This window comes from Ranitomeya variabilis, chromosome 6 (assembly GCF_051348905.1).
Source record: "Ranitomeya variabilis isolate aRanVar5 chromosome 6, aRanVar5.hap1, whole genome shotgun sequence".
Taxonomy (NCBI): domain Eukaryota; kingdom Metazoa; phylum Chordata; class Amphibia; order Anura; family Dendrobatidae; genus Ranitomeya; species Ranitomeya variabilis.
This window is the reverse complement of record NC_135237.1, coordinates 466,030,606-466,049,617: the sequence shown is the minus strand read 5'-3', so window position 1 is coordinate 466,049,617 and position 19,012 is coordinate 466,030,606.

Here is a 19,012-nt window from a genome sequence, read left to right as displayed (position 1 = left end):
CTTAAACCATTGGTAAAGGATACACCCAGCTACATTCAGGACAGAGCTGACCTACTGAATAAACTAGCACCAGTGTGTCTTCTATCAGACTAACACAATCATACCTAGCATGGACGTGGAGTCTTTATATTCTATTATTCTGCATCCGGATGGATTAAAGGAGAAGAGTGTTCATGGAAAACACAGTAATGGTTGCTGACTCTGTTTTAAAAATGACAAAATTCATTATCTTCCAAAGCTACTTTGTGTTTGATAACAAATATTTACAGGAGTGTTGTGAATTCCGTTCTGGAGCTCCCTCCTGTGGTTGCTAATGGTATTTTTGTGAGTTCTGCCCTTGGGCTCCCTCTGCTGGTTTTGAGTGGAACTGCTGCTCCTTTGGGTAGCTGTGGCAGCTGCCTTCAATAATCGCCTTGCCTGGGTTTGTTATTTAAACCTGCTCTGGGCTTTAGTTCATGCCAGCTGTCAATGTTCTTGGCTTGGATTTGGTTCTCTCCTTGGATTTCTCATATGGCCTGTCCTTGTCAGCAAAAGATAAGTTTTTGCTAGTCCTTGTTTGTCCATTTGCTTGGACTCTATTTCTCTGCAAATATGTCTCTTTTTGTCCAGCTTGTCACTATGTCATATTCAGGCTAGCTGGAAGCTCTGGGAAAGCAGATTTGCCCCTCCACACCGTGAGTCGGTGTGGAGTTCATTTTTGTAAACTCTGCATGGATTTTGTAGTTTTTAATACTGACTGCACAGTATCCTTTTCTCTCTGTCTATCAAGTTTAGTATTGACCTCCTTTGCTGAAATCTGATTTCATTTCTGTGTACGTCATTTCCCTCTTCACTCACAGCCAATATTTGTGGGGGGCTGTCTTTCCTTTTGGGGTTTTCTCTGAGGCAAGATAGCTTTCTATTTCCTTCTTTAGGGGTAGTTAGTTCTTAGGCTGTGAAGAGGTGTCTAGGGAGATTTAGGAACATCCCACGGCTATTACTAGTGTTGTTGTTAGGATTAGGGACTGTGGTCAGTAGAGATACCACCTTCTCAGAGCTCGTCCCATGTTGCGTTTTAGCCACCAGGTCATATCAGTGTGGCCTCTTAACCACCAGGTCATAACAGTACAGCTGGCCCACAATGTGTTAAATTCATCTCAAAAGAGGGAAAAGAAAGCTCTGAGCCATTTTTTTTCCTTTGCAGCTTGTTTTGTCTTTTTTTTCCCCTTAATCTCTGGGTGGTTCAGGATTTTGGTGCTGATATGGAGGTTCAGGGTCTGTCCTTGCGCGTGGATCAACTCGCTGCAAGGGTACAGAGTATCCAAGATTATGTTGTCCAGACTCCGGTATTAGAGCCTAGAATTCCTATTCCTGATTTGTTTTCTGGGGATAGATCTAAATTTTTGAATTTCAAAAATAATTGCAGATTGTTTTTTGCTCTGAGACCCCGTTCCTCTGGTGACCCCATTCAGCAGGTGAAGATTGTTATTTCTTTGCTGCGTGGCGACCCGCAGGACTGGGCATTCTCCCTTCAGCCAGGAAATCCTGCATTGCTTAATATTGATGTATTTTTTTCAAGCGCTCGGATTGCTGTATGATGAGCCTAATTCTTTGGATCAGGCAGAAAAAACTTTGCTGGCTCTGTGTCAGGGTCAGGAAGCAGCAGAAGTATACTGCCAGAAATTTAGAAAGTGGTCTGTGCTCACAAAATGCAATGAGTATGCCCTGGCAGCGATTTTTAGATAGGGTCTTTCTGAAGCCCTTAAAGATGTTATGGTGGGGTTTCCTACGCCTGCTGGTCTGAATGAGTCAATGTCTTTGGCCATTCAGATTGATCGGCGCTTGCGCGAGCGCAAGGTGGTGCACCATATGGCAGTGTCCTCTGAGCAGAGTCCTGAGCCTATGCAATGTGATAGAATTTTGACTAGAGCAGAAAGGCAGAAATTCAGACGTCAGAATGGCCTGTGTTTTTACTGTGGTGATTCTGCTCATGCTATTTCTGATTGCCCTAAGCGTACTAAGAGGGTCCCTAGGTCTGTTACCCTTAGTACTGTACAGCCTAAATTTCTCTTGTCTGTTACCCTGATTTGCTCATTGTCGTCCTTTTCTGTTATGGCATTTGTGGACTCTGGCGCTGCCCTGAACTTAATGGACTTAGAATTTGCCAAGCGCTGTGGTTTTTCCTTGGAGCCTTTGCAGAGTCCTATTCCCTTAAGGGGGATTGATGCTATGCCATTGGCCAAGAATAAACCTCAGTACTGGACACAGTTAACCATGTACATGGCTCCAGCACATCAGGAAAATATTCGCTTTTTGGTGTTGCATAATTTGCATGATGTTGTTGTGCTGGGTTTTCCATGGTTACAGGTACATAATCCAGTGCTGGATTGGAGATCTATGTCTGTAACTGGTTGGGGTTGTCAGGGGATACATAGTGATATTCCTTTGATGTCCATTTCCTCGTCCCCTTCTTCTGAAGTTCCTGAGTTTTTGTCGGATTTCCAGGATATATTTGATGAGCCCAAGTCCAGTTCCCTGCCTCCTCATAGGGACTGCGATTGTGCCATTAATTTGATTCCTGGCTGTAAGTTCCCTAAGGGCCGACTTTTCAATCTGTCTGTGCCAGAGCATGCCGCTATGCGGAGTTATGTAAAGGAGTCCTTGGAGAAGGGGCATATTCGCCCGTCTTCGTCACCATTGGGAGCGGGATTTTTTTTTGTTGCCAAGAAGGATGGCTCCTTGAGACCCTGTATAGATTATCGCCTTCTCAATAAGATCACTGTCAAGTTCCAGTACCCTTTACCTTTACTTTCTGATTTGTTTGCTCGGATTAGGGGTGCCAGTTGGTTTACTAAAATCGACCTTCGAGGGGCGTATAATCTCGTGCGTATTAAACAAGGTGATGAATGGAAAACAGCATTTAATATGCCCGAAGGCCATTTTGAATATCTTGTGATGCCATTCGGGCTTTCTAATGCTCCATCGGTATTTCAGTCCTTTATGCATGATATCTTCCGGAATTATCTGGATAAAGTCATAATTGTGTATTTGGATGATATTTTGGTTTTCTCCGATGATTGGGAGTCTCATGTGAGGCAGGTTAGGATGGTATTTCAGGTCCTTCGTGCTAATGCGTTGTTTGTGAAGGGGTCTAAGTGCCTCTTTGGAGTTCAGAAGGTTTCTTTTTTGGGTTTCATTTTTTCTCCCTCGGCTATTGAAATGGACCCTGTTAAAGTCCAGGCCATTCATGATTGGACTCAACCTACATCTGTAAAGAGCCTTCAGAAATTTTTGGGCTTTGCCAATTTTTATCGCCGCTTTATTGCTAATTTTTCTAGTGTGGTGAAGCCTCTGACCGATTTGACGAGGAAGGGCGCTGATGTGATGAATTGGTCCTCTGTGGCTGTTGAGGCCTTTCAGGAGCTTAAATGTCGTTTTACTTCTGCCCCTGTGTTGCGTCATCCAGATGTTTCTCTCACTTTTCAGGTTGAGGTTGATGCTTCTGAGATTGGGGCAGGGGCCGTTTTGTCTCAGAGAAATTCTGATGGCTCTTTGATGAAACCGTGTGCTTTCTTCTCCAGAAAGTTTTCGCCTGCTGAGCGTAATTATGATGACGGCAATCGGGAGTTGTTGGCTATGAAGTTGGCATTTGAGGAGTGGCGAAATTGGCTTGAGGGAGCCAAGCATCGTGTGGTGGTCTTGACTGATCATAAGAATCTGATTTACCTTGAGTCTGCTAAGCGGTTGAATCCTAGACAGGCTCGGTGGTCTCTGTTTTTTGTGTTCTCGTATATTCCGGGATCTAAGAATGTGAAGGCTGATGCCCTTTCTAGGAGTTTTTTGCCTGATTCTCCGGGAGTTCTTGAGCCGGCTGGGATCCTCAAGGAGGGGGTGATTCTTTCTGCCATCTCCCATGATTTGCGGCGGGTACTTCAGGAGTTTCAGGCTGATAAACCTGACCGCTGTCCTGTGGGGAAACTGTTTGTTCCTGATAGATGGACTAGCAGGGTAATTTCTGAGGTTCATTGTTCGGTGTTGGCTGGTCACCCTGGGATTTTCGGTACCAGAGATTTGGTGGCTAGGTCCTTTTGGTGGCCTTCCTTGTCGCGGGATGTGCGTTCGTTTGTGCAGTCCTGTGGGACCTGTGCTCGGGCTAAGCCTTGCTGTTCCCGTGCAGTGGGTTGCTTTTGCCTTTGCCTATTCCTGAGAGGCCCTGGACGCATATTTCCATGGATTTTATTTCTGATCTTCCTGTTTCTCAGAAGATGTCTGTCATCTGGGTGGTTTGTGACCGGTTTTCTAAGATGGTCCACATTTGGTACCATTGCCTAAGTTGCCTTCCTCCTCTGATTTAGTTCCATTATTTTTTCAGCATGTGGTTCGTTTGCATGGTATTCCGGAGAATATTGTGTCTGACAGAGGTTCTCAGTTCGTTTCCAGGTTTTGGCGGTCCTTTTGTGCTAGAATGGGCATTGATTTGTCTTTTTCTTCAGCATTCCATCCTCAGACAAATGGCCAAACGGAGCGAACCAATCAGACCTTGGAAACCTATTTGAGATGCTTCATGTCTGCTGATCAGGATGATTGGGTGACCTTTTTGCCGTTGGCCGAGTTTGCCCTTAATAATCGGGCTAGTTCGGCTACCTTGGTTTCGCCTTTCTTTTGTAATTTTGGTTTTCATCCTCATTTTTCTTCAGGGCAGCTTGAGCCTTCTGACTGTCCTGGTGTGGATTCTGTGGTGGACAGGTTGCAGCAAATTTGGACTCATGTGGTGGACAATTTGATGTTGTCTCAGGAAAAGGCTCAACGTTTTGCTAACCGTCGTCGGTGTGTTGGTCACCGGCTTCGTGTTGGGGATTTGGTCTGGTTGTCTTCTCGTCATGTTCCTATGAAGGTTTCTTCCCCTAAGTTCAAGCCTCGCTTTATTGGGTCTTATAAAATTTCTGAAATTATTAATCCGGTGTCTTTTCGTTTGGCCCTTCCAGCTTCCTTTTCCATTCATAATGTGTTCCATAGATCCTTGTTGCGGAGATATGTGGTACCTATGGTTCCCTCCGTTGATCCTCCTGCTCCGGTGTTGGTTGAGGGGGAATTGGAATATGTGGTGGAGAAGATTTTGGATTCTCATTTTTCGAGGCGGAAGCTTCAGTATCTGGTCAAGTGGAAGGGTTATGGCCAGGAGGATAATTCTTGGGTTATGGCCTCCGATGTTCATGCTGCCGATTTGGTTCGTGCTTTCCATTTGGCTCGTCCTGATCGGCCTGGGAGCTCTGGTGAGGGTTCGGTGACCCCTCCTCAAGGGGGGGGTACTGTTGTGAATTCCGTTCTGGAGCTCCCTCCTGTGGTTGCTAATGATATTTTTGTGAGTTCTGCCCTTGGGCTCCCTCTGGTGGTTTCGAGTGGAACTGCTGCTCCTTTGGGTAGCTGTGGCAGCTGCCTTCACTAATCGCCTTGTCTGGGTTTGTTATTTAAACCTGCTCTGGGCTTTAGTTCTTGCCAGCTGTCAATGTCCTTGGCTTGGATTTGGTACTCTCCTTGGAGTTCTCATATGGCCTGTCATTGTCAGCAAAAGATAAGTTTTTGCTAGTCCTTGTTTGTCCATTTGCTTGGACTCTATTTCTCTGCAAATATGTCTCTTTTTGTCCAGCTTGTCACTATGTCATATTCAGGCTAGCTGGAAGCTCTGGGAAAGCAGATTTGCCCCTCCACACCGTGAGTCAGTGTGGAGTTCATTTTTGTAAACTCTGCGTGGATTTTGTAGTTTTTAATACTGACCGCACAGTATCCTTTTCTCTCTGTCTATCAAGTTTAGTATTGGCCTCCTTTGCTGAAATCTGATTTCATTTCTGTGTACGTCATTTCCCTCTTCACTCCCAGCCAATATTTGTGGGGGGCTGTCTTTCCTTTTGGGGTTTTCTCTGAGGCAAGATAGCTTTCTATTTCCTTCTTTAGGGGTAGTTAGTTCTTAGGCTGTGAAGAGGTGTCTAGGGAGAGTTAGGAACATCCCACGGCTATTACTAGTCTTGTTGTTAGGATTAGGGACTGTGGTCAGTAGAGATACCACCTTCTCAGAGCTCGTCCCATGTTGCGTTTTAGCCGCCAGGTCATATCAGTGTGGCCTCTTAACCACCAGGTCATAACACAGGAGACTGTTAGATTGCTGGGACCCAAAATGGCACAGCAATATGAAAATCTTTTGATGTCTGAGCTTGAAGGTGATTTCAAGTTCACTTGCCCAATTAGACTTTTGGTGTGCTGTCATTACATTGATGATGTTTTAATTTTTCAGAACTGAGCCAGAGCAATGGCCAAAGATGTAAGCACTTCAATCAGTTTCATCCCACAATCAATTTAACACTCAACTACTCCGGTACTGAAATAAACTTTTTGAATACTATCATAAAGATACAGAAGAGTAAAACAATGATGTCCCTGTACCAGAAGCCAATTGACTTTTCAACATGCTATACATCCAATGAGACAGTTTATCTCCAAATTTCATAAAAAAAACTATAGTCTGCTGTCTGTTGTGAATTCCGTTCTCGGGCTCCCTCCTGTGGTCATGAGTGGTACTTTGTGAGTTCTGTTCATGGGCTCCCTCTGGTGGCTTTTAGTGTTACGGCTGGTCTGTAGCTGGACTCCAGCTGCCTCGTTTCCTGCTAGGCTTGCTGCCTATTTAACTCCATCTGGACCTTTACTTGTTGCCTGCTGTCGTTGTATTCAGTACTGGTTCAGATCTCTCTGGAACTTCCCTTGTGACCTGTCTCCTCGTGGAGAAGCTAAGTTCATGCTAGTCCATTTTTGCTCATTGCTATTTGAAAATGTTTCTCAGTATGTTATGAGTTCAGTCCAGCTTGCTTATATGCTATTTGATTGCTAGCTGGAAGCTCTGGGGTGCGGAGTTGCGCCCCTCACATCGTGAGTCGGTGCGGGGGTCTTTTTGTATTCTCTGCGTGGATATCTTTTGTAGTATTTTATACTGACCGCACAGATTCCTTGCTATCTTCTGACTATTTAGTTATTAGCGGGCCTCATTTGCTAAAACCTATTTTCATTTCTATGTTTGTGTTTTCCCCTTAAACTCACCGTTATTATTTGTGGGGGGCTGCTTACACTTTGGGGAAAATTTCTCTGAGGCAAGTGAGGCTTTGTTTCTCTCTAGGGGTAGCTAGTTTCTCAGGCTGTGAACGAGGCGTCTAGGCCGAGTTAGGAACGCTCCACGGCTGCCTATAGTGTGTGTTGATAGGATCAGGATTGCGGTCAGTAAAGTTCCCACATTCCCAGAGCTTGTCCTTATTTTTGGGTTTACTTATCAGGTCAGTTCATGTGTTCTAACCACCAGGATCAGAACAGTACAGCAGGCCCGTAAAGTGTTAATGCATTGCAAAAGAGGGATAAGAGAAGCTCTGAGGTTTTTTTTTTCCTCTGCAGTGTGTTTAGCCTCTCTCCTCCCCTTAATCTCTGGGTGATTCAGGACTCAGCTGCAGATATGGACATTCAAGGTCTGTCCTCTTGTGTGGATCAGCTCGCTGCAAGGATACAAAGCATTCAGGATTATGTAGTTCGCAGTCCTATGTCAGAACCTAAAATACCAATTCCTGAGCTGTTCTCTGGAGATAGATATAGGTTTTTGAATTTCAAAAACAATTGCAAATTGTTTCTTTCTCTGAGACCTCATTCCTCTGGTGACCCTGCTCAGCAAGTTAAAATTATTATTTCTTTGTTATGTGGTGACCCTCAAGATTGGGCATTCTCCCTGGCGCCAGGAGATCCTGCATTGCTAAATGTGGATGCGTTTTTTCTGGCACTTGGATTGCTTTATGAGGAACCTAATCAAGTAGTCCAGGCAGAAAAGATTTTGCTGGCTCTCTCTCAGGGTCAGGATGAAGCAGAGGTTTACTGTCAGAAGTTTAGGAAGTGGTCTGTGCTCACTCAATGGAATGAGTGTGCCCTGGCAGCGATTTTCAGAAAGGGTCTTTCTGAAGCCCCTAAGGATGTTATGGTGGGGTTCCCCATGCCTACGGGTCTGAATGAGTCAATGTCTTTGGCCAATCAGATTGATCGGCGTTTGCGGGAGCGCAAACCTGTGCACCATCTGGCGGTGTTTTCTGAACAGAAGCCTGAGTCTATGCAATGTGACAGGATTCTGGCCAGAATTGAACGGCAAAATCACAGACGTCAGAATGGGTTGTGCTTTTACTGTGGTGACTCCACTCATGTTATCTCTAATTGTTTTAAACGCACAAAGAGGTTCGCTAAGTCTGTCACCATTGGTACTGTACAGCCTAAATTCATTTTGTCTGTTACTTTGATTTGTTCGCTGTCATCCTACTCTGTTATGGCTTTTGTGGATTCAGGCGCTGCCCTGAATTTGATGGATTTGTCATTTGCCAGGAGCTGTGGTTTTATCTTGGAGCCATTGCAATTCCCTATTCCACTAAAGGGAATTGATGCTACGCCATTGGCCAAGAATAAGCCTCAGTACTGGACTCAAGTGACTATGTGCATGACTCCTGCACATCAGGAGGTTATTTGCTTTCTGGTGTTACATAATTTGCATGATGTTGTCGTGTTGGGTCTGCCATTGCTGCAGGTTCATAATCCAGTCCTGGATTGGAAAGCAATGTCTGTGTCAAGTTGGGGTTGTCAAGGGGTACATGGCGATGTTCCTTTGGTGTCAATTGCTACTTCTACTCCTTCTGAAGTCCCTGAATTTTTGTCGGATTACCAGGATGTATTTGATGAGCCCAAATCCAGAGCCCTACCTCCTCATAGGGATTGTGATTGTGCCATAAATTTGATTCCTGGTAGTAAGTTCCCTAAGGGTCGACTTTTTAATTTATCTGTACCAGAACATGCCGCTATGCGGAGCTATATAAAGGAGTCTTTGGAGAAAGGGCATATTCGTCCGTCCTCGTCACCTTTGGGTGCAGGGTTCTTTTTTGTGGCCAAGAAGGATGGTTCTCTGAGACCCTGTATAGATTATCTCCTTCTAAATAAAATCACGGTCAAATTTCAGTACCCTTTGCCTCTGCTGTCCGATCTGTTTGCTCAGATTAGGGGGGCTAGTTGGTTCACCAAGATAGATCTTCGAGGAGCTTATAATCTTGTGCGTATAAAGCAGGACGATGAATGGAAGACAGCATTTAATACGCCCGAAGGTCATTTTGAGTACTTGGTGATGCCTTTTGGGCTTTCTAATGCACCTTCCGTGTTTCAGTCCTTCATTCACGACATCTTCCGAGAGTATCTGGATAGATTCATGATTGTGTACCTGGATGATATTTTGGTCTTTTCTGATGTTTGGGAGTCTCATGTGAAGCAGGTCAGGATGGTGTTTCAGGTCCTGCGTGCCAATGCCTTGTTTGTGAAAGGCTCTAAATGTCTCTTTGGAGTCCAGAAGGTTTCCTTTTTAGGCTTTATTTTTTCCCCTTCTACTATCGAGATGGATCCAGTTAAAGTCCAGACCATCTATGACTGGACTCAACCTACATCGGTGAAGAGCCTTCAGAAGTTCTTGGGCTTTGCTAATTTTTACCGTCGCTTCATCACTAATTTTTCGAGTGTGGTTAAGCCTTTGACGGATTTGACTAGAAAGGGTGCTGATGTGACTAATTGGTCTTCTGCGGCCGTTGAGGCCTTTCAGGAGCTGAAACGTCGGTTTTCTTCGGCTCCTGTCTTGCGTCAGCCTGATGTCTCTCTTCCCTTTCAGGTCGAGGTTGATGCTTCTGAGATTGGAGCAGGAGCTGTCTTGTCACAGAGAAGCTCTGATGGCTCGGTGATGAGACCATGTGCTTTCTTTTCTAGAAAGTTTTTGCCTGCCGAGCGGAATTATGATGTTGGTAATCGGGAGTTGTTGGCAATGAAGTGGGCATTCGAGGAGTGGCGACATTGGCTTGAGGGAGCCAAGCATCGCGTGGTGGTCTTGACGGATCACAAGAATTTGATTTATCTCGAGTCTGCCAAGCGGTTAAATCCTAGACAAGCTCGATGGTCGCTGTTTTTCTCCCGTTTTGATTTCGTGGTTTCATACCTTCCGGGCTCAAAGAATGTGAAGGCTGATGCCCTTTCTAGGAGTTTTGTGCCTGACTCTCCGGGAGTTTCTGAGCCGGCTGGTATCCTCAGAGAGGGGGTGATCTTGTCTGCCATCTCCCCTGATTTGCGGCGGGTGCTGCAGGAGTTTCAGGCCGATAGACCTGACCGTTGTCCCCCGGAGAGACTGTTTGTCCCGGATAGATGGACCAGTAGAGATATTTCCGAGGTTCATTCTTCGGTGTTAGCGGGTCATCCTGGGATCTTTGGTACCAGGGATTTGGTGGCTAGGTCCTTTTGGTGGCCTTCTTTGTCGCGGGATGTGCGTTACTTTGTGCAGTCCTGTGGGATTTGTGCTCGGGCCAAGCCTTGCTGTTCTCGTGGCAGTGGATTGCTGTTGCCTTTGTCTGTCCCGAAGAGGCCTTGGACGCATATTTCCATGGATTTTATTTCGGATCTTCCAGTCTCTCAGAGGATGTCTGTCATCTGGGTGGTTTGTGATCGTTTTTCTAAAATGGTCCATTTGGTGCCCTTGCCTAAGTTACCCTCCTCCTCTGATTTGGTTCTGCTGTTTTTTCAGAATGTGGTTCATTTGCATGGTATTCCGGAGAACATTGTGTCTGACAGAGGGTCCCAGTTTGTGTCCAGATTTTGGCGGTCCTTTTGTGCTAAGATGGGCATTGATTTGTCTTTTTCTTCGGCCTTCCATCCTCAGACGAATGGCCAAACCGAACGTACTAATCAGACCTTGGAAACTTATCTGAGATGTTTTGTTTCTGCTGATCAGGATGATTGGGTGACTTTTTTGCCATTGGCTGATTTCGCCCTTAATAATCGGGCTAGTTCCGCTACTTTGGTTTCGCCTTTTTTTTGTAATTCTGGTTTTCATCCTCGTTTTTCCTCAGGTCAGGTTGAACCTTCTGACTGTCCTGGGGTGGATTCTGTGGTGGATAGGTTGCAACAGATTTGGAACCACGTAGTGGACAATTTGACGTTGTCGCAGGAGAAGGCTCAGCGCTTTGCTAATCGCCGTCGCTGTGTGGGTCCCCGACTTCGTGTGGGGGATTTGGTATGGTTGTCATCTCGTTATGTTCCTATGAAGGTTTCCTCTCCTAAGTTCAAACCTCGTTTCATCGGTCCTTATAAGATTTTAGAAATCCTCAATCCTGTGTCATTTCGTTTGGACCTCCCAGCATCTTTTGCCATTCATAATGTGTTCCATAGGTCATTGTTGCGGAGGTATGTGGTGCCTGTGGTTCCTTCTGTTGATCCTCCTGCTCCGGTGTTGGTCGAGGGAGAATTGGAGTATGTGGTGGAGAAGATCTTGGATTCTCGTATTTCGAGACGGAAGCTTCAGTACTTGGTTAAATGGAAGGGCTATTGTCAGGAGGATAATTCCTGGGTTGTTGCCTCTGATGTCCATGCTGCCGATTTGGTTCGTGCCTTTCATTTGGCTCGTCCTGATTGGCCTGGGGGCTCTGGTGAGGGTTCGGTGACCCCTCCTCAAGGGGGGGGGTACTGTTGTGAATTCCGTTCTCGGGCTCCCTCCTGTGGTCATGAGTGGTACTTTGTGAGTTCTGTTCATGGGCTCCCTCTGGTGGCTTTTAGTGTTACGGCTGGTCTGTAGCTGGACTCCAGCTGCCTTGTTTCCTGCTAGGCTTGCTGCCTATTTAACTCCATCTGGACCTTTACTTGTTGCCTGCTGTCATTGTATTCAGTACTGGTTCAGATCTCTCTGGGACTTCCCTTGTGACCTGTCTCCTCGTGGAGAAGCTAAGTTCATGCTAGTCCATTTTTGCTCATTTCTATTTGAAAATGTTTCTCAGTATGTTATGAGTTCAGTCCAGCTTGCTTATATGCTATTTGATTGCTAGCTGGAAGCTCTGGGGTGCGGAGTTACGTCCCTCACATCGTGAGTCGGTGCGGGGGTCTTTTTGTATTCTCTGCGTGGATATCTTTTGTAGTATTTTATACTGACCGCACAGATTCCTTGCTATCTTCTGACTATTTAGTTATTAGCGGGCCTCATTTGCTAAAACCTACACTCACCGGCCACTTTATTAGGTACACCTGTCCAACTTCTTGTTAACACTTAATTTCTAATCAGCCAATCACATGGCGGCAACTCAGTGCATTTAGGCATGTAGACATGGTCAAGACAATCTCCTGCAGTTCAAACCGAGCATCAGTATGGGGAAGAAAGGTGATTTGAGTGCCTTTGAACGTGGCATGGTTGTTGGTGCGAGAAGGGCTGGTCTGAGTATTTCAGAAACTGCTGATCTACTGGGATTTTCACGCACAACCATCTCTAGGGTTTACAGAGAATGGTCCGAAAAAGAAAAAAAATCCAGTGAGCGGCAGTTCTGTGGGCGGAAATGCCTTGTTGATGCCAGAGGTCAGAGGAGAATGGGCAGACTGGTTCGAGCTGATAGAAAGGCAACAGTGACTCAAATCGCCACCCGTTACAACCAAGGTAGGCCTAAGAGCATCTCTGAACGCACAGTGCGTCGAACTTTGAGGCAGATGGGCTACAGCAGCAGAAGACCACACCGGGTACCACTCCTTTCAGCTAAGAACAGGAAACGGAGGCTACAATTTGTACAAGCTCATCGAAATTGGACAGTAGAAGATTGGAAAAACATTGCTTGGTCTGATGAGTCTCGATTTCTGCTGCGACATTCGGATGGTAGGGTCAGAATTTGGCGTAAACAACATGAAAGCATGGATCCATCCTGCCTTGTATGGAGCATCTTTGGGATGTGCAGCCGACAAATCTGCGGCAACTGTGTGATGCCATCATGTCAATATGGACCAAAATCTCTGAGGAATGCTTCCAGCACCTTGTTGAATCTATGCCACGAAGAATTGAGGCAGTTCTGAAGGCAAAAGAGGGTCCAACCCGTTACTAGCATGGTGTACCTAATAAAGTGGCCGGTGAGTGTATTTTCATTTCTATGTTTGTGTTTTCCCCTTAAACTCACCGTTATTATTTGTGGGGGGCTGCTTGCACTTTGGGGAAAATTTCTCTGAGGCAAGTGAGGCTTTGTTTCTCTCTAGGGGTAGCTAGTTTCTCAGGCTGTGAATGAGGCGTCTAGGCCGAGTTAGGAACGCTCCACGGCTGCCTATAGTGTGTGTTGATAGGATCAGGATTGCAGTCAGTAAAGTTCCCACATTCCCAGAGCTTGTCCTTATTTTTGGGTTTACTTATCAGGTCAGTTCATGTGTTCTAACCACCAGGATCATAACAGCTGTCAAGCTATTAGGTATTGTACATATGATCCAAATCTACAACTTAACAAGAAATTTTCTGGTTACCTCTAGTTGTTAATTACAATCTACATTGAATCTACAAACGTGGCTGTTTGTACTTCATAGACGAAAATTACCATGACATCAAAGTTTAAAGGAGGATTAGAGGCTGTGGGTATGAAAGTGACTGATAGGGTCAATCTGGGCTCTGAAGGCTCACCCACATACAGGACATAAGTAAGCAGATGTGGTCAGGACAGTAGATACCACCTGTGCCTTGCACAGAGCTTTCTTTTTGTCTCAAACATTCTCCTATCTTCAGCTGCACGTGCTCCTAAGGTGATCCTGCCTCATCAAGCTGGAGAGAGTAAATGCTGCAGAGCCCAGCATGTTCCAAGATTGCCGTGTTGAAGATTTTGTCTTGCCACCTGATGTGGAGAAGACTGGGGAGACAGATCAGGTAAAAGTGACTGAGCTGTTTTGCATGCTGGCTGTAGACAGTGGAGATGAGTGAACCTTTCCAGGTTCCGTTTGGATCAAATTCAGCGAACGTGCCTGTGTTTGCTGAACGGTTCATAGATCAGTTTGTCAAACACATCCGAATCCCATTGATTTCAATAGAAGGCAAAACCAAATGCATAGGCAACACCTTTGGGGGGGTCAAAAACATGCCAAAATAACTCAAATTAGGGGCAGATACTAGGAACAGTGGCATCAATTCACCCACAGTAGAAATTTGATAATGGCACGGCAGCTTTCAACCATGGGTTATGCATAAGATATCAGGGTCCGGGTCAACATTTACAGCTTTGAATTTAAGTTTAAATTAAGATGAGGTGGGTAAGGGACCAGTGTTATCTCACTACCTTTATATAATATGAGCAGGTTAGTCTAATCTTATTGTATCTTTATTAATTTTTATCCACATTGGGTCAAATCACGTCACACACAGCACAATAAAGTCTTTTTTTAATCAAACTTTAATATATACTCTAGCCCCTTTTAACATATGCTGCCTCCAGGTTCCAATACACTTGCTGACTCATTACATTAGCATATCATTAGCCAGCAGGTGCACCAGTTTGCCGTGAGACACTATATATGGACAGACCATAGACAGTAGCCGTAACTCTGATGAAAAAGGATCGCTGTCCTTCGAAACGCATTGGTTGACTGCTATTCTCTCCATGCATCCATCCTTGCCACACGCTCCTTCAGCAACCAGCAAACTTGCTTCAATGCGGCGGTGCTTCCGGCTGGAACCCGCCGCTAGTTTCTAACCTGGTACACATGCACCTTCTTTCTCTGGACCCCGGGCCTGCGAGAGTCGCCAACACGGGAGGATGCTCAGCACACCTTGACCTCTCTGCGCGCCCACCGGTGCAGCACACCAGCATCATTTCAAGCCTAGCCAAGTAAGTCCCTCGGCTACTATTTATGAACCCCAGTGACTCCACAAGTTCTCATATGTGCATTTCAGAGTGGTGATCTTTATCCTTTACCATTGCAAACTAGATTTATTGGACAGGACTTGCACAGAACCTGTTTTTGCCCCTGCAGCTACAAAGTTTTAACTCTCTAGGTATGCCAGGGTGTTTTCTATTGTTCCATTTTTAAGATTAAATTAAGATGAGGTGGGTGAGGAACCAGTGTGGGCCAGCTGTGCTGGGAGCCCTGATACCTAATGCCACATCTCAAACTGCTTTTTTGCTCAGCCACAGTCAGGTGGCACAAATATCAGCTTGGTAGACCACTAATGTTAGAAAAATGTAAGGATAGTAACACAGGCAGTTGACTGATTAGTTCACCCACAGTAGAAATTTTAGAATGGTACAGCAGCAGTCAGCCATGAGCTATGCATGAGGTATCAGGGTCTGGGCCAGCATTTCAAGCTTTGAATTGATGTTTCAAGTAAGACCTGGTAGTTAATTGAGCAGTATAAGCCTTCTTTGCTGGGAGCCCTGATATCTCATGCAATAGCTCAATTTTTTCCCCAGCCACAGTCAGGTTGCACAAACATCAGTTTTATAGACTACTATTGGTAGAAAAATATAAGGATAGCACTGAAACCTCATGCTACAGCTCAATTTTTTTCCCAGTCACACTGAGGTAGCACAAATATCAGCTTGGTAGGGCCCTAATGTTAGAAAAATGTAAAGATAGTAACACAGATAGTTGACTGAAAGTAAGTGCAGACCTGCCGCTTTGGGAGCCCTACAGCTACAGGCAACATATGTGAAAGAAACTGAACTTGAAGTAGAAACATTTCCCAAGATTAGAGGCAAACACCAGGTACTGTGGCATCAATTGACCCACAGTGAAAATTTTATAATGGCGCAGAACTCAGGCATTGACCATGAATGAGACAGGGTCTGGGCCCGGATTTACAGCTTTGAAATTAGGTTGAAATTAAGAGGTGTGTGAGGAAACGGTGAAGGCCTGCTGTGCTAGGAGCCCTGCCAAATTCAGGCAACATACATGAAAGAGACCAAATTTGGAGTACAAACATTTCCCAAAATTAGGGACAGACACCAGGAAAAGTGAAATCAATTTACCCACAGTAAAAATTTAATAATGGGACAGCAGCAGCCATGTGCCATGCATGAGGTATCAGGGTCTGGGACAACATTTACAGCTTTGAATTGAAGTTTCAATTAAGACGTGGTGGCTAAGGGAGTAGTGAAAGCCTTCCTTGCTGGGAGCCATGATACCTCATGCAACAGCTCAATTTATTTTCCCAGCCACACTCAGGTGGCATAAATATCAGCTTGGTAGAGCGCTAATGTTAGAAAAATGTAAGGACAGTAAAACAGGTAGTTGTCTTAAATTAAGTGCAGGCCTGCCTGTATGGGAAGCCCTACTGCTACAGGCAACACACATGAAGGAGACCCAATTTGGAGCACGTACATTTCACAAAATTATTGCCACACACCACTAAAGTGTCATCAATTTCCCCGAACCAGAAATAGTATAATTGTGCTGTTTTTTGAAAGCTTCTGTTACTGTACAGTCTACTTGACTCCCTTTCTTTGGCAGCCACACAGCAGTATTATTATTATTATTTATTGTTATAGTGCCATTTATTCCATGGTGCTTTACATGTGAAAAGGGGTATACATATTAAAAACAAGTACAATATTCTTAAGCAATAAAAGTCATTGATACTAGAGGAGAGAGGACCCTGCCTGTGAAGGCTCACTGTCTAGAAAGGCTGGGTGAGAAAATAGATCGCCCCCAGAGTACGGCAATGGGGTACTCGGCACCGGGTCCTGCGGTTCGGGGGATGTCACGGTGGCTGACCCGGTCCGTGGCCCTAGGGGGGCCATCCATCTGTTGGATGGGAATGGTCTTTAAAGGGGAAGTGTTCGTGACGCCACCTGTGGTATTCGGTCAGGGTGACCGACGTTACGTAGGGGTCCGCTGGGGTGATGTAATGGCAGCTAGATGGTATACCTTCCCACAGGTGAATTGTATCCCCAGGGCTTCCCAGAAGTGTAGATGGTGATGGTGGACGATGTGAGGCACGGAGAATAACGAGGACACAAGGTTGCAGTCTCTTTACCTTTTACTGGAAGCTTCAGCATCCACAGTCCAGGGTAGAGACCACAGGGTAGGTAGAGTCTGGCCGCTCCGAAGGCAAATCCAGAGTCCCCTTATCCAGGTGGAAATCAATAGCCTTCCTACTAGCAGCTGTGTGTTGTAGTCCCTCCCTGCTGAGCAACTCGGCAAGGTCCTCACAACTTTCGTGGATGTTTTGAGATGTCTTCCTCTCTGTCCCCAAGATGGTATAGATAGGACAAACCCGTATGACTGATGGCCTGAGGCTTGTTTATAGGGACCCTAGAGACGCCCCGACCCCCACAATTCGCCACTGTGTCTTCTTAGGTATTTAGGTCGGGCAGCCAACTTGGAATTGACTGTCTTGCCGGTCTCTGAAGTAATGCATAGAGACAATTACTCCTTCAGTGTTCCGGCCACCGGCTACGCACCTCAGAAGGAGGCAGCCTTTACAGGACAGAACTCCTCCCGGTGTTTTCTCCTTGTGCTGTGACTTCGTTTCTCACTCTCTACAACACAGTTCTCTTCGTGTCCTTTCTTAGGATGCTGCCGCACATGGGGCAGGCGCAGCTCCGTAGCTTTCTATCCCACTAGGCCTCTGTCAGGATCCCACCCCTGACAGGGACCCTCTGTCTGCAGCTCAGATGTTCCTCCTTCTCCCCTGTCTGCCTGACAGGTCCTCACTGGGTCAAACCCAGGCAGCATCTCACTAACTTCCTATCCAAACCACCAGTTTTACCCTTCTGTGAGGAGTGCCCTACTAGATAGGAGCGTAGCTCCCCCTGGTGGATTGGAGTGTGAAGTGTGGTGTATGGTTTGTGATACCTGGTAGGAAGATCTCCTTTATTACCTTCTGACGTAATATCACTCCCCCTGGTGGAGGAACGACATTACTGCAACGACCAGGACTCTGGGGCGCTGCAGATACATGGTGAGAGTAGAGCTGCTTGTTCAGCAGTAGGGTGGAACAAGGGTTACTGTAAGTTGTAGGCTTGTCAGAAGGGGTGGTTCTTCAGGTGCCTTTTGAAGGTTTCCATGGTAGGCGAGAGTTTGATATGTTGAGGTAGAGTGTTTCAATGTAGAGGGAAAGTAGGGAGAAATCTAATATGCGATTGTGGGAAGAGGAGATACCAGGGGTGTAGAGAAGAAGATTTTGTGGGGATTGGAGGTGCATGCAAGTAAGTATCGGAAGACTAGATCACAGATGTATAGAGGAGACAGTTTGAGGATGGTTTTGTATGCCAAAGTTAGGGTTGATTTTGATGGATAGGTCAGTTGGGGGGCTGAATGAGATGGTGGAAAGATGATGAATTCGGCTTTATCCATGTTAAGTTTTAGAAATCTAGCAGAGAGGAAAGATTAAATAGAGGACCGACATTGTGGGATACTGGTTAGTATGAAGGTGATATCAGGTCCAGAGAGGTAGATCTGTGTGTCATCAGCATAGAAGTGTTACTGAAAGCCATGAGACTCCATGAGCTGTTCCAGGCCAAAGGTGTAAATGGAGAAAAGCAAGGGTCCAAGATCTAATCCTTGGTTGACACCGGCAGATAGGGGGCGAGATGAGGAGATGGTGAGTGGAAGACACTGCCTGTTAGGTATGAAGAGATCCAAGATTGGGCCTAGTCTGTGATGCAAAGAGATGAGAGAGTCTGTTGTAAGAGGAAATGGTTCACTGTGTGGTAGGCAGATAACAGGTACTCCAACAGGACGACAAAGTAGTGTCATTTGAATGTGGCTGTTAGTAGGTCGTTGGTGACTATGATCAGGGCAGTTTCAGTGGAATGGTGCTGTCAGAGGCCAGATTGCAAACTGTCAAAAAGGGATCAGGAGGAAAGGTGGGAGGACAGTTCAAAATGAATGTGTTGTTCAAGTAATTTTGAGGCATAGGAGAGAAGTGATATGTGATGATAGCTATACACAACGGATGGGTCAAGGGAAGTCTTTTTGAGGATTGAAGTGATTGAGGTATGTTTGAAGAATGAGGGAAAGACAACAGTTGTTAGTGACAGGGTCAGATTGGAATGTCCGAGGGACGCAGGTGCTACCTCCAGTTAGACCCCGGACGCATGGCAGCTGGCCCAACAGGACAGGTGGACTGGCCGAGATAGCAGGTAGCGGTGAATTGACCGACAGCAAGTAGCTGAGTAAGATGGAGCTGGCTCTGGCAGTACAGATGTAGTCCTGGATGCCG